Genomic DNA, 17,477 nt, shown 5'->3' with positions numbered 1-17,477 from the left:
AGCATTTGCCATGTGTCTGTTGGCCAGTTACATTTCCTACTTTGGAAACTGTCTGAAGTGTTTGTTGTGAAAAAGCTATACACACATTTTGAAAATTTTTCAAATACAAAATAAACTTATCTTTTTATCCCATTTTACCACATTTTGAAGTTCCTTGTTATGTTGTATATGTCAATCTTAAGGGAGAAAAGGTTTTGTGTCACTTTACACATATTACTTGGCCATTTGAACTCCAAGAGCAGGGGTATGGAAACATGGTGCTTGAAGGTGAGTTGCTTTGTTTTTGTTATATAAGTAAGAGGTGACGTTCTCACTCAGAAGACTTTCACAACCCTAGACTGGAAGGATAGACTGTCCTATACCTGATGCTGGTGGCTGAGGTTAAACTCTATTCAATACAGCATTTATAACACTTTATGTATATTTTTACATGGTAGAAGAGGAAGGGTGAATACGGAGAGAGGAGAGAGAGAAATTGGTGTTCCATTAACTAGTTGACTCCACAAATGAACACAATGGCTGTTATTGATCCAGGCTGAAGCCAGAAACTTGGAATTTTTCAACATTGGTTGCAGGATCACAGGTACTTGGACCATTTTCCCTGATTTTCCAAGATCATCCACAAGGATCTGAATCACAAGGAGAGGAGCTAGGTCAGGCCACTGTGATATGGGACGCCAGCATCACTGGAGGCAGCTTAACGTGAGGTGTCACACCACCCACTCCTCAAGTGATACATGAACCACTGTGTAAATCATGCATTCCCCACAACATTTTCAACCACTGAAGTTCATATTTTTATGACACTGAAGAGCCTACTTGAAAACAGACACCTAAGGTTTGATTTTATTTCAGAAATTCTCCTTCCATTTCGGATCCAGCGAATTTAAAGTCACATTACTGAAACAGTGAAGGATCGCTGCCACCTATAGACAATGCCTAAGAAAAATAAGTGTTCCAGAATTTCAGTTAGAAAGCTTGTATACCAAGAAATAGCAGCTTATTGCAGAACAGTAAATTAGAGGCCAAAGTTTTGTCTGTTGCTTCACTACTTGATGGAATCACTTACAAAAAAGATATTAGTTGTCACCTGTGCGATGAATGAGACGTGTTTGTTTATATATGAAAAGTCGACGTTTCAAAACACTAATATCTTACACAGTTGGAAACATGCTGAATAATATATGTGGTTTTCTGGTTTGTTTTCTAAGGGCAGCTTTCAAAAACGTGTGACTGCACAACAAACATGAGCCTTCTTTGTCCTCTAACATAAGCAACAAGAAAAACAAAGTTGCTATTGGCAAACAAAAATGGAGTATACAGAGTATGAATCCAATACTAAATCTGTATTGGAGTATTTCCTAATTTTTGCAAAGCAACAGCTCTCTGTGTTTTGTGTAAGCCACCCAGATGTCTAAAAAATGAACTATCACACTCTGAAAAACCCTATGCTTTTGGCATTTCTGACATATTCATTCAGAAATGTAGCTCTTGCCAGAACCCTCTTGTAGATAAGAAAGATTCAGTTACATTTGCAGTGAAGCATAAATACCTGCAACTTATCCACACAAATTCACACTTTTATTTCCAACATTCTTCATTTTTGACCTTGGTGTGCAACACCATTTTCTTCTTTGGATCTAGGAAGAGGGTTGTTCCTGAACCAAAAAAAAATGATTTGTTCTAAACTCCTTAGAAAGAACTGAGGCATTTGTTCTCTCTTAGAACAACAGAAACTCATTCCCTAAGAAGTGTTTTGGTATCAGAGAGGCTCGTTCCAGAAATCATCTCAGTGTTGGCGCCTATGAGTGTACAGTCTCCCCAGACCACACCTTGCTCATGATGCAGACTGTGTGTTTTTCTTTCTGTCACTTACAGGGATAAAGAAATATTTGACTCTCACATTTAGATGAGGTAAATCCAGAGTGCTTGAATTAGCAGTAATAAGGCTAACAGCACCACTCTGAGCTAAATTTCAATTAAATATTTCTATTTTAAGTAGACTCATAGCAAAGATAATCATTCAGTGGTTTTTGTAAACATACACTAAAAACTGGATTGAAATTATGTTTATTTGTATTAATATAAACAGAACAGATTTTATGTATTCCATAGATATAGCTCCAAGAAGACAACACACTTGCTTCACTGCCTTGCTCCTTCCTAATAATAACTCTCTCTACCATTTCTTCATCAGTTTTTGCAAAGACATAATTTTAATTAACTCAATATTCACATTATTGATTCACCAAGAATCATAATATTCAACAAGTAAAAAGTAGGAAACCTGCAATTCCATAGGCATAGAAACATGGACTAAAAAGGACAGTCATATTTCAAAGGGACCATTTCATTTCTATGTTTTTTTATATGCTCAATTAACTGTCACATAGCTGAGAAAACATGTTTGTGTTTTTTGAGACTTGTCTGTTTCATCTAAGCATCATGTTTCCATTTGCATCCATTTTGTTGCAAAATATAGGATTTCATTTTATCCAGTCATCAGTGATGACATATGGTTTAATTCTATATATTAACTATTTTGAATTGAGCAATTGTAATAAAAATGTGGGTACAAGTAACTCTTTCATATGCTGATCTCATTTCATTTGGGTAAAGTTGCAAGAATAGGAAGCCTTGGTCACAGTAGATCTATTTTCAGCTCCTTTAGGGATGTTTTAAAAGACAAAAATCAAAGTTGTGTAATGAAGACCAACATGGCATCTAACTCTAAGTTGGCTTTGAATTGTTCCTGGGGTAAGTTGTGAGGTGATTATTGTTCCCTATCGCTGACCTCTGAAGAAAGAAAAGATCTGATACATAACACCCACATAACTTTGAGTTTCCTAACTGCATCAAAACACCAATGCCTTCAATGACCATTTGTTTTCTGCAATCTCAGATTTTGAGGTAGTGTACCTAAAAGCCCTGGTCCTTTCACTTTCTTTTCTATCCACAAGAAAACAAAGACAAGAAGTTTCTTTTATTTCTTCCTTCATAATTCCACTTGAATTAGAATTTTCCTGCTCAGGGTTTTAATTTAGACAAGCAGGGAATTAATACAAGTTTGTACATAAAGTATTACAGTACTGTCAGTTCAGAGGTCTATTAAGTGCAAATACTTTTGTAAGGATTTTCACCGCTACTTAATAAATCAAGAAACAGATGATAATACAGATTCAGCAGTGCACAGCTGCTAGATAAAAAGGAAGGATTTGATCTGAGTGTCCCTGCACCCTTTGCACTCCATTTAACTTACAAATCAAAGGATTAGCAAGGATTACCACAACAAACCTGCAAAATTCACTGGTTTAGTCAACTGCTAATGTCTTCTACACAATTACCTAAAGATTTCCTGGACAATCTACAGCTATAAGGAACCTTGTACTTTGCTACAGAAAATTAGTAAAACTATTTTATTCAATCTCACAGAAAAATCACAATATATCATTATGGCCCACAAGTCTATAAATTAAGCAACTGCTAGAGTTCTCAATCCTTGAGAATAAACCAAAGGTATCACGGATAAGGATTATGTTTTGTATACTGACAGGTCAATCCAGTATGCAGTTTAAATTATTCAAATTAAAAATATAAAGCTTATAATAACAATTTCAAACTTGTGAAATAAATATCAGTACATATTTCTTTCGTGGAAGTATACATAAACAAAGCAAGCTGTCTTTGATTTTGTTTATGAAACAAAACTGAAATAGCTATCCTAAAGCTCATTTGAGCTTGTGTTAAATCCATTTTTCTAAAGTAATGAGGCATATGAGCTTTCTGGTTTTGGTAACACACCATAAACAATCCAAAGTGAATATCAAGTCCAAACTGTGTATTAGTGACCTCAAACTACACTTGAATAAAGGTCAGAAGAATTGATGCAGGTAAAGCAGTTTTCAAAATACAAGAGAACATTAAAAAAGAAATTGGAATCCCTACCTATAAGAATTTTGATCCATAACAGATTTGCAAGCAGGATAGAGAAAGCAAATCAAGTATGTGTTTTCTTTTTTTTAACTAAAACATTGTATGGGCTTTAAAATGTAGATTAAAAATAAATTATTTATTTATTCTTTTTTGAGAGACAGAGACAGAATAACAGAGCCATAAAGGATTCTAGGGTTCTCACTCACTGTTTCAAACCCAAACGCCTGCAACAACACATACCTGGGCCAGGCATTAGCAAGAAACTTGAATTGGTAAAAAGCTAGGACTTGAGCATAAGCACTCCAATGGGAAGTCTGCCTCCTTCTAAAATAATGTATGTGCATGCACATGTGTGTGTGTGCACAGATGTATATGCACACTCAGGGTAGAAAGAGAAGATGTTCATGAACACAAACACTGAGAAAGAGAGAGGAAGAGAGAGTCTTCCATTTCCTGAGTCACTCTGCAAATGTCTGCAACACCCAACATGGGGCCAGGCCAATGTTAGAAGTTGCAACTTAGTCTGGTTCTTCTACATAGGCACCGGGAACTCAATGTACTTGAGCTATCACCTGCTGTTATCAGGTGCATGAGCAAGAAGCTGAATCAAACACTGAGTGTCCATGAGCCCGGAGCGATAGCTCAATGGCTAAACCTCATCTCGCAAATAACCCAGAGCCCATATGGGTGTTGGTTCCTGTTCAGCTCCTCCACTTTCCTTCCAGCTTCTTGACTGCACTCTGGGAAAGCATTAGATGGTGGCCCAAGGCCTTAGGACCCTGCACCTGCATGGGAGACCCAGAAGTAGCTCGTGGATCCTAACTTCAGCTGGCTCAGCTCAGCCGTTGTGACCACTTAGAGAGTGAACCAACAAATGGAAGATCTTTATCTCTGTCTCTCCTGCTCTTCATAAATATGATCTGCCTTTCCAATCAAAATAAAGAAATCTTAAAAAAAAAAAAGAAGAAGAAGAAGTTGAGTATCACGGACTTCAACCAAGCAGTCTGATATGGTATACTGGCTTAATTCACCATTCCAATCTGCATCCCCACAGATGTTTCTTAACTGTCAGGCCAAATATTCACTCGTAAGAAATTGATAAGTTTAAATTAATATAAATATATTTTTGAAAGACAAAACAGTCAAAATTTTCATAAAGTGTCTATATAATTCCCTTAATGCAATTATAATGACTTTGGACAGATTATAAAATATTATCATGAAAGAAACTCTTTGCAGACAATCTGAGTTCATCTGACAACAAAAGCACCTTGAGCATATTGTCAATAATTGGAACAGCAATGTAGCAATTACTATTTTTAGAAATGAAAACAGGTTTTTATGAGAAAGCAAATGTCTCCTTTCAGCTGTAGTAATAAGAATTACACACTTCAGAGAACTCTTAACATGGACAGCATCAGCTTAACACCAAATCTATGGTGGGGGGGTCAAACACACATGTGTGGACTTAATAAATATGGAGTGATCTATAAATAGAACAATGTATGCTTACTCACACTTTTCAAAAGTACAGTATAAAATTCAAAACACGAACCAATTTTAAGCGAAGCCAAAATGAAAAATACAAAGCAGAAGTTGATGTTTGAATCATATTTCCCCATTAGTTTGATCAACCATATTTCTAAATACCATGCAATTTAAATCCTATCATGTTTGAAAATTAAAAGCTTAGGTTCTTAATTCTTACTGAGGTTGACAAATTATAGTTTCTTATGGTATCCGTAACACATGATCATAAGTAGCTTCTTTACAGGTAACTTTCCTTCCATCAAATTGAGTCTAAACTTATTTGTCTAACACAAAACGCCACAAGGTCTATGAAGTGCAATGAATCACATGTTCTCCATTAACAAGTAAAATGTTTCATATGAGGAAAATAATTCTCCAGCTTCCAAATGGCTTTATATATATATATTTTCACAAAGCTGCTGCTGCTGCTCGTCAGGTATTATTTTACCTCTGGTGTAAACATATGCTATGAAGTTTTTGGAAGTAGCACTACATTCTAAATTTATTAACCCAAGAGGCATTGAAGTATCAAAGATTATACCCACACACCTACTGACATGCACTCACATAAATAAACAAAAACATACACTCGGGAATTTCAAGAAGTTTACAGAAAATCAACTTCAAAGATTATGCACATTTCACACAAATGTTTTTCAGCCTTACAAATGATGTCATTTTTATGATGTTATCATGCACCTGTTTTTATTTTTTTAATTTCTTGGCTTCAAGATTTGTCAAAGATAGGTCACACAACCATTGTGTGCAAGATCATTCTCTAAGAGAACACAGTCTCTGACTAATCCACATCTTTAGGTTCTCCTAAGGATTCTGAGAGTCTATTTGGAATCTACTAGTAATAGAGAAATGGAAGTCTCCAAAGTCACAGCCATGAGATCACAAGAGACAAGACTTAAATATGAAGTGCACAAGCAATTAGTAATGTGTTCTTGAATTGGTCACTTCACCTATTATCTTCAAAATGTGTATAATGGTGCCATTTTCATTATAAAGATTAAGGAAGATTGTTTCTGTAAAATATACAACTTAACAATCTGCAGTATTGTAGATGCTGAGTAGACACTATATCATTATTTCAGCTTTCCACTTTATATACCCACATTCCAGAATTAATTGAAAAAGGAAGAAGGAAAAGGTCTTTGATACTCTTTTTCCATTTAAGCACATGGTGAATGTATGTATACTAAGAAATGAAGTTTAGTTTATAAGCATAAAGGAAATAAAAAACTGTGATGATTCCTGAAGTGATAATATAATAAGGGTTTTTTTTTTTTTTTTTGTAAAGAGAAGCATTACACTATTTACCAGAAAGTTCCAAAATAGTATGTCTGCCCCAGATTCTTGGACCCATTCTTATCTCATTCAATGCTTCTTTCATGGTGCAGATGTCTCAGCATAAGCAGAGTGAATCAAAATGCCAAATTTTACCCGACTTGAGTTAGCTCTTACTTTATGACAGAAGTCAATGTCAGTCTCATAGAACTTCCATGGTACAGATTAGGCAGATATGCACTGTTATCACCTATGTCTCTATGATGTCAGAACACTCTACACCTGGCAGACTACTCTTCTTTTCAGAAATTAAAAAAAATCACGAAATATAAAACTAGTTTGCATTTTGTGACTTAATGAATTAAGCCTCATCTGCAAGGCCAGCACCTTATGTGTGGAAGCTGAAGCCCAGCTGCTCCACTTCTAATCCAGCTCCCTGCTAATGCAGCTAGGAAAGCAGCCATATGCCCCAGGTACTTGGGCTCTTGTATCCATGTGGGAGACCCAGGAAAGGCACCCATCCCCTGATTTATGCTTTGTCCAACCCTGATTGTTGTGAAACAGCAGATGAAAGATCTCTTTCTCTCCATCTCTCCCTTTATATCAATAACTTTGTCTTTCAAATAAATAAAATAAAGTCATTTTAAAAGGATGAAATTTCTACTGGCCATAACTTGGAAATCAAAACATTTCCAGAATAGTTAGCTATAGTACACAACATGCCTTAGGGTGATGGCTTCTCAATCTTCTGCTTCTTGTGGATTTATGCTGTAGGATTATCAACTTCACTAACTAACCAGAAGTTAGCAGAAAAAACAAAGATGGAACAATGGTCAGAATATTCTCACTAGGAAATATTGATTACTGTAATCATTGTTTGACAACTGACAATTCATATGTACAAAAAATTATAGCTAATTTTCTAAGAACACAATTGAAGTAACTGCAAAAAATATTTATTCATCCAGCAGATAACAGAATCCCTTGTATCTACATTTATTTCAATTATTTCAATTTTGGATTTGGAAGAAAAAAATGTTAAAGCAGGATGGCTACAGGCTATGTGGTAATTGTGGATGTGCCTGTTGAACTCCTTCTTGAATATGTCTCTTAAGATGCCAAACCTTCCTCCTTCCTTCACAGAAACGCTCTCAAGATTTGTGTAAGTAGCTGGAATTCAAACTTTAATTCTTGAACTTAGATGATAATGTTAGTTTGGAATCCTGATGCAATTTTGTGGCTGCTGTGATAAAACATGCTCAGCCCCTTCAGTCTGTCTGACACAGTGCACAGCTGGATACCATTGTGGGGGGGAAAAATGAATCTCCACAATATCTTCCTCTTACAGGCAAGATCTAAAGTCACATTACATTTTATCCAATTGTGCAAATTCTCAGCATGCATTGCTTGAACTGTTATGAGCTTCTCTGAGAAAATAGTAAGATCTAAAATAAAACTTTTGTTTTTTATCTTCACCAAATTAAACACATTATCTGAGAACACTTAAAAAATGAGACTGGAACGGGGACAGCTCCAGCCTTTATGACACTCGGGACATAACTGTTATAGCAGTGTCTCAAGTCTGCCTCAGAACAAAGTGGATTCATTTTAGTGAATGACAAACTCACCAGTCACTATTTCAGCTTTGATGCTATTTATGCTTCGGATCACTAGACTCAGACAGGTACTGCGGTTGCTCATTTTACAGGTCAGTGGATGTGGCACAGACAGTTCTGATTCCAAAGCAAGGCTCTCATGCCAGGGAGAAAACTAGACAGAGTAACTGCAACAGGACAAACTGTGACATCATTGCTAATCACCTCATCACCCTACACCTATATTGGATTTTGAATTTTAAATGAAAATCTTGCTTATATATATACTTGCATATATTTAAGATTTTTCTAGAAGACTAAATCAAACTATAAAAGAGTTATTAAATGCAGAACATGTTAATTTTAGTCCCTTCAGTATCTATATGAGAAACTATATATATATATATATATATATATATATATATATATATATATATATATATATATATATATATATATATATTTAGAAGTAGGTAGGGCTGGCACAATGGCTCAATAGGTTAATCATCAGCCTGCAAGCGTTTGCATCCCTTATAGGTGCCGGTTTGTGTCCCGGCTGCTCTACATCCCATCCACCTCCCTGACTATGCCCTGGGAAAGCAGTGGAGGATGGCCCAAGGCAATAAATCCCGAATCCATGTGGGAAACCTGGAAGAAGCTCTTGGTTCCTGGCTTTGGGCTGGCTCAGCCCCAGGTGTTGAGGCCATTTGTGCAGTGAACCAGCAAATGGAAGCTCTTTCTCTCTATTTCTCCTTCTCTCTGTAAAACTAGCTTTCCAATAAAAGCAAATAAATCTTTATGAAAAGTAGGTAAAAAAATGACAAATCACAAGAAGAGCCTGTATTCTGTTTTAAAGACCGTGATTACTCATTATGCAATGCACAACTTTGAAATTATAGCTGAATTAAAAATTTTTATTTGTAAAAAACTGAAATATTTTACATATTTTATTCTATTCACTGATATGATGATTAATATGTTTATAATGTTCAAATGTAAAATCAGGTAGCTATTTATGACTTAGAGACATATAAAAATCATGGTGATTTGCATTAAATATTCTTTTCTGAAGCCTCCACAAATTTCTTGTTATTATAAACAATAAACTTTAGCTACCCCAGGTACCTATTTTTAACTACAAACTTTATATTCTTCATATACAATATTCCCTCCTTTTCTACAAGTTGCTTTCCATGGTTTCATTTTTCTGTAGTTAATTGTTGCCTAAAAACATTAAAACAGAAAATTCTAGAAATAAACAGTAAATTTAAAATGAATTTAACTATAATATATTGTTTCAATTGTTCTATTTTATTACTTCTGTTACTGTTAATCTTCAAATCTGCCTTTTTAACAAATTAAACATCATCAGGTATGTGTATATATAGGAAGAAAAGTTAACATGTATAAATTCAGTGCAGTCTACAATCTCAGGCTTCCATGGTGGGCTTGAAATTTGTCCTCCGTTGAGAACGGTAACTACCAAATATCATTGTTTTGAATTTCCTAAAATTTATGATGTAAGTAGTGATTGATATCTTTATTTTACAATAAAAAAAGAATAAATTACCCTGATTTTAATACCAAGAACTAATGCCAAACTGTGAAAAATCTATCTTTCAGTTCGAATGCTAGATTTATCTATGACCACATTCTGCATGTTAGCAAACATGTGAAAATATTTTGATTGTAAATGCAAGGAATTTTATTCTTACAAATTAGAGGGACTATAACAATACATTGATTCACAAACTTGCAGAGTCCAGGGTACTGTGTGACCTCTAGACAATCGGATGCAGGAGTTCCACCAACTCCACAGATGGTGCCATCTTCTGCCATCCCACCATTTATCTCTTGGCATTTTTAAATGTATCATACACATCTATTGGAAAACTTGCTGTTTAATACATACTTAAGGAATTTTTAAATATTTATTTTATTTTTTTATTAGAAAGGCAGATGTACAGAGAGAAGCAGACATAGAGAGAAGGATCTTCCATCCACTGGTTCACTCTCCAAGTGGCCACAGCAGCCAGAGCTGATCTGATCTGAGGCCAGGAGCCTGGAGCTTCTTCCAGGTACAGTACCCTAAGGCCTTAAGTCATGCTCTAGTGTTTTCCCAGGCCACAAGCAGAGAGCTAGAAAGGAAGTGGAGCAGCAGGGATATGAACCAGTGCCCATATGGGATCCTGACAGATAAGGCAAGGAGTTAGCCACCAGGGCCTGTCCTTAAGGTTTTGATAGCAAAGGAAAAGATACTCTCTGATATGCAGAATATAAACGTTATGTCTTTGAAAATGAGCAGCCACATCTGTGCCATATACTATTCTCTTAATTAAATAGTATTGCCACAAAGTGTGATCTCTCTTATGATAGATCCCTGGACCAAATTTGGTAGTCTGGAAAACAATAGGATGCAGCACCCTTCACCTGATTGACATGTGAGATCTCTGCTGAAGATACTCTATTACAAGAATTAGGAACACTGTATCTGCCACGATGACTGTCACTCACCTATCTGAATTATAACATTTCACGCCTGGTTTGACCTTTTTCCTTAACATTTGGATTCATGGGTAGTTTCCAGGCACTTCTCTAATGTAGCAATTGGTACCATTCATTGAACATTAACTAAATACCAGAGACTAAACCAATACTTTCTTTACACAGATTATCTTTTAACATAAGGATTGGTTGTTTTCCCTATTTTACAGTCACAGAACTCTGTTTTAGAGATGAAAAAGCCAATAAACTTGCAAAATGTATAACAAGGAATGTGACTCTCACATTCCAACTCTAGAGTCCATACAATTAGCACCATGTAACACATTCAGCTTCAGACATTTGGGGACATCTGAAAAATGTGTCACATAATACAATGTAATTAATGAATTAAAAATAATAAATAAAAAAAAGAAAAAAAGAAAAAAATATTTTAAAATTTATTTTATTATTTGATGATTCATTTCCATAGGCTCTGGGATTTCCCTTACTCCTTCCCTAACCTGCCCTCATTAATTTCCTCTATATCATTACAACTGTATAGTCCTTTATAAACAGTCATAAGTCCTTCATTCTGTTATTTAAGTGTATCCAAATACTGTAAGTATGGGCAATGGCAGGGCGTCCAACATCCTATTGTCAAGACATATTTACCAGTTTCATTGGAAGTCCATCTTTGATCTGGAAGTAGAGATGCATACTGCCTTGTATCTTCAGATCTGGTATGATCGTCTCTATTACAAAGTTACTATACATCCCTTTAAATGAAAAGCCATAAAGCAGAATCAACAACTAAATATATTTCCATGAACTTTTGACGACACCCTGGTATGCATGAAATTTAACATTTAAGTATTTGTTTAAATTTAATATTTAAGGTTGCCATTTAAATGTTTATTTATGTAGGGCTCGGCGGCGTGGCCTAGTGGCTAAGGTCCTCGCCTTGATCCCATATGGCTGCTGGTTCTGGTCCCGGCAGCTCCACTTCCTCTCTATCTCTCCTCTTCTCAGTATATCTGACTTTGTAATAAAAATAAAATACATCTTTAAAAAAAATGTTTATTTATGTACTCAAATGCAGAGTGACTAAGAGAAAATGAGAGACAAAGAAGATAGATGCCTCTCATCCCCAGAACCACTCCCTAAGCCCGGACAACAGCAAGGACTGGAGCAGGTCACAGGCAGCAGACCAGGAACAACTTCCATGTTTCCTACATAAGTGGCAGGGACTTTCCAGGTGCATTAACAGGGAGCTGGGTTGAAGCAGAGTAGCCAGGACTCCAACCAGCATCACAGGAAGACTGGTTTAACTCTCTAAAAGACAATTCCAAACCTTCGAAAGTTTTTGCAATAAAACGCTTATCTTAGGGCTAGCACTGTGACACAGCAAGTACTGCCACTCTTTATGGCTTCAGCATTCCATTATAGGTGCCTCTTTGAATTCCAACTGCTCCACTTCTGATCCAGCTCCCTGTTACTGGCTTCGGGAAGTATTGCAGGGCATTCTAAGTGCTTGCCTCCAGCACCTGCTTATCTTTTAATGCCAAGTTACATCCATTTTTCTAATTACTTTCATATATGTGTTTATATGCATGTAAATTACATGAATGTATACATGCCAATGTGGGCACAAATGGGCATATATGGGCATATGCCTGTGAGCATGCCTGTCTGCATGTATAAATTTTTCTACATAGTGTAGTCGTGGTAGAAAACACCATGTGTCAAATACCAGGTGTTCAGTGTTCTGCCTGAATTGACATAAAAATGAATGAAGATGACTATCAGACAAATCAACATTTTAAAGTGCTAAGTTTTTCCATAAACACCTGGACCTGGAGGTAGAGAAAGAGAATAGTCCAGCAAAAATTATGAGATGTTAGCCTCATTCCAAGATAAACATATTTTAAGCCATAGAGAAGTTAAACTGAAATATATCAACCTGCTGACAGATTTGTCGTGTTTCCTTAACTAGCTGTGGAATACTTTGAGACTCTTTGTTCAAGTCAAAGCTAAAATATGTAAAAAATATTCCATAAACGTTTCTATACATCTTAAACTTGCAAACCAGAAATTTAAAAGAAGAGCAAGCAATATTTATCAAAGAAAAATATGCAAGGATAATGAAAAATGTCTGTGGGAATATTTTACATTAGGGAATTAGGGATATTAAAAATTAGAATATTCAATAGACATCTGATAACTGTAATGCTAAGCTATGACTTTAACAGGTTAAACCTTGCAACATCAATTCCTGTGAAATTTTATTATCTTATTTTGGTGTTTTAAACAATGTTGGATTAGTTGTTGTTATTACAAAAGCTTAGAATGATGTAGTTTCATGCACAACTTCTAATTATGTCTCTTTCAAAAAGGGAATATACAGAAATGTGCAGGTGGAGGGTGGAAATGAATCATCCCAATTTTTTGCTACTAATTTGGCAGCAAGCCCTGAGTTGTTACTTGGCCACGGAACAGTTGTATGCCAAGCAATCAACAATTTTCTGGACATCTATTATCTTGTCATTAGGAAATTCCAATTACTATGCTTGGTAATCTTTTGCTTGCTTCCAATGCCTGGTGCAAGTAAAGCATGCATTTCTTTTTCTTTTCAGGAAATAATGAATGAAAAGCATTATTATCTTGGTCCAGTGATAGATTCCACAATTTCTGCATTAAAGAAATCCAGAAGAGTGACTTCAATTTTGCAACATATTGTTACACGCCAAAAATATAGATAGGATGACAATTTCTCTTTTGAATGCATTCTGAATTTGTGTATACTATAGTTTCCAGCTTTTTAATTGTCATTGCTATTAAACTTGTCACTGTTGCCAAAGCTGTTTTTCTTCTATGTTACTTATGTATCGTTTTAATATGACCCAGGCAAGCAGTTTCTGAAGTATCATTTCTGTTTCTGACTTTTCTCTCCCCTGCCCTGGGAATTTACACTGTTGGTTTCTCTCTTTCTAACTGAACCTATTTTGTTAACAGTAAGTTTTTATAATTATATATTCTATACAAAGAGCTACTCACTGTTGAGTTCTCTCAGAGTTCCTGGTATTAGCATGTATTTTCCAGGAGCACATGATGAGGTTTTTTTGGATGAGTCTCCACTGTTTCACATGCAGTAACTTTAATCTAGGACACTTTTCCCTTTATTCCCTAAAGGATGATAATTGCTCTCCTCCTTACATATGTGTGTATCATCCTGAGAAATGCCCAGAAACTCATGGGATTCCCATCCATCCAGCTAACAGCTCTATTTCAGGTGGCTGTGTTGGGTCTCTTTTGGCTTCATTACATTATCTTTTCACTTATCATGAATGTGGTTCCCAGTCCTAAAACTGACACTGAAACTATTGTTACAACTGTCTCAACTTATATTCTCTCCACCTGCCCCCTCCACACTCATACACACACATCTTTATTGCGAAGGGGCAAAAAGAGCCTTACCTCACTGATTCCACTAACTTTATCATAAAAATGTGGCATGCATTCTGATTTATTAGTGCTCAGAGCTTTGTGCCTCCCTGAAACATGTTTTGGAGATTAAGGAGTAGCACGTACCCACTGCTTTCAGACTTAATAAACAGCTCAACTCTAAGCATCCGCTAACATCTCCAACAAACCTCCAACATGATTTCTCCTTAAACAATACTTGAATTGCACATTCTATGGTCCTCACTTTATATTAATGAATAAATCTACAATTTCATCCTCTGAAGCATTTGGAGGCTAATAGGAAAAGGAGAAGAGGTAAATTTTCTCAAAGACTAATTCATTTTGAATTTAGAATAAACCCTCAAGTATTTTTTTATTACTATTATTTTTTTTTTGAAAGGCAGATATATATATAGAGGAGGAGAGACAGAGAGGAAGATCTTCCATCCGATGATTCACTCCCTAAGTGACTGCAACGGCTGGTGCTGCGCCGATCCGAAGCCAGGAACCTGGAACCTCCTCCAGGTCTCCCACAAGGGTACAGGAACCTAAGGCTTTGGGCCGTCCTCAACTGCTTTCCCAGGCCACAAGCAGGGAGCTGGATGGGAAGTGGAGCTGCAGGGATTAGAACCGGCGCCCATATGGGATCCCGGTGCCTTCAGGGCGAGGACTTTAGCCGCTAGGCCATGCCACCGGGCCCAACCCTCAAGTATTTTATACACAAGATTACAGGGACTCCTGTCAGGATTAAATATTCCTTATTATGACTTCACTAACATTAAAAAATTATATCCACCAATAATCAATGTTCTTACAGAATATGGAAGCTCCAAATCACGTGTCTTTTCTGAGATCATTGTTGAAACGCCTCCATGTGGATATTATGATATCAATAAAAGAATAAAATTTTACAGTTCAGTCACTTTTAAAGTTTCAGAGTCCTACACTTGTCCTACATGCTGCCATGAAATAGCTCAAGACATCTACCATAGTTGCCACAAAGTGCTATCAGGTTGAAGGTTAGCAAATGGTTGCTATATTAAAGTCAGCAAAACTTTACACCAACGGAATGCACATAGTTGCCACAAAATGCTATCAGGTTGAAGGTTAGCAAATGGTTGCCATATTAAAGTTAGCAAAACTTTACACCAACGGAATGCAGGACAGGGTATGGATGATTTGCAAACATGGCTCATCACGTGCACTAATAGGATATGCTAGCATCCTACATTAATTGCAATCTAGAGAGTCTTCAAAAAGAAAGCCAGCTTCAAATTCTACAAATCATTCAGAATAAGAGGCTTGTAAAATATAGTATTGGCTTCAGTTGGTCTCAAAATAATAAAGGGTTTGTACTATTACTTCCCAATCCCCCTTTCACTCAGCTGGCTCTGTGGTGACTTCCAGCTGCTAGTCAGGCTGAATGACAGCACTCTTCATTCAAAAACTACAAGAGCTCATATTTAATGAGTGCTTCTCAGTTCAAGTTGCATCAATCAATCAAATATGAATTTTTATGATTGAGAATAAAACTGTCAAGAAATAACCCAGAGAATTCTCTAATTTTAGCTCTACTCTTTCTTCATGTGGTAGCAACACTTGCTTTTCAGGGTTATCAGAATGCAGTTAATGCTTCTAGTATGGGAGCTTGCTTCTTCTCCATTTGGCGTACTGGAATAAGAAACACAAAATGAAAAATTGGTTGTTTAGTGTGCGGGTCAGCAAAACTCTGTTTCCTAATGCAGGATCAACTCTTTGGGAAACTAAGCACTTTGTACTATCAACAAGTAAGTTTGTTTGAAGGAAAATATAAACTCTACAAGTTATTGGAGTGACAGAGAATGAGCACGACTTGCTTACATACTTGGTTGTTAGATCCAAATATTTCTCCTGTAGAGACACTTTTCCAGCTATTGGATATAGATTCATTCTACATGTCTCGCGTTTAAGGCAGCGACCCCCAACCACTCAGGATGTTATCTGTAAACTGTTGTCTTAAATGACCACTCAGTTGGTCACATTTTTTGTTAGCATGCTGTCACAAATAATATGATAAATGGAAAGACGAATGGACTCCATGGCTATGCACACTTGACACGGCAAGAAATCATGGAGTGATATATATGAACATAGCTTCCTGTCCCTCTCTAGTTGCCATCTTGCCTTCCTGTGAGTGTGTGCTGTGACTCCATTTTTGCTTAGGCAAGATGAAAAAACTATCACTAATCAGAAAGACTCATCAAACTGCAGGCACAAGTGTGTACTGGTGGGAACGGAACTGCTTGCAGAAAAAAGACAGGTCACAGATCAGTAAGAGCAGATAATGAGTAAACAAACAATCTTAAGTTCTCCTTCGAAAAACTAAACGTAAACAATGGCTCTGGTATTGAAAAGGTGAATATGTTTACAAACCAAAGAACAGTGAATCATGTGACCAACCCTAAATTCAGGCTTCTCAGGCAACAAACACTTTAGCCATTGCAGGCCATAGTGAGACAAAGTCACTGAGAGAGATACTCTGCAGCATCTTAAACCAGCTTGGTGCAGTAAGCCCAACTATTTTGAAGAGGCTAACCTATGGATAGAAAAGCACCACTGCTACTGGAGAGGATGATGATGAAGAAGTTAGAGATTTTGTGCAGAATTTTTATGAGGCTTCTAAGAAGGAGGCAAACTGAACAAAGTCAAGTTCTGAACAAATTCAAACTTCAGGAAGTTGCTGGGAGCTGGTATTTTATATTATGACTGCTTTTTAAAATGGCTTTGTTTATGATCTGATAAAATCTAGACATCCACTATTTTTTCTAAGCACAAGGCCCTTGGACAGCGCATCACTTTTCAGATTTTGTTTATAAAAAATTCACTCTTGGAGACTAAATAAGCTGAAGAAGCATAAAAACAAACTTTCAAAGATTAATAAATCCTCATCTAGTTAAAATGATGATGATGATGACGATGATGATGATAAGATAACACTTCTGAGGTTTTGGAGCCAGCAAAGACAGAGCTGTGAGTAAGAAAATGCTCTTCACAGTGGCAGTCAGTGCTGGCTTGGAAAAATGGTCCTCCATGAAGGTTTGGAAGGTTCTGAAGCAACTGGCTTCCATGTCTAGTTGACTTCCCTCCCACCACTGTGTCAATCTTTATATCCCCTTTTACTAGTGTCAGTTGGTTTTAGAA

General features: G+C 36.4%; 1 pseudogene; it reads left to right on the top strand.

The window, feature by feature from the left end:
- The first annotated feature begins 254 nt into the window (after nt 1–254).
- On the top strand, nt 255–16,975 carry LOC118760007 (transcription factor BTF3-like; annotated as a pseudogene).
- The last annotated feature ends 502 nt before the right edge of the window (nt 16,976–17,477 follow it).

Source organism: Ochotona princeps, chromosome 11 (assembly GCF_030435755.1).
Source record: "Ochotona princeps isolate mOchPri1 chromosome 11, mOchPri1.hap1, whole genome shotgun sequence".
Taxonomy (NCBI): domain Eukaryota; kingdom Metazoa; phylum Chordata; class Mammalia; order Lagomorpha; family Ochotonidae; genus Ochotona; species Ochotona princeps.
The sequence above is the reverse complement of the archived record's forward strand: the minus strand, read 5'-3'. Positions and strand labels throughout refer to the sequence as shown.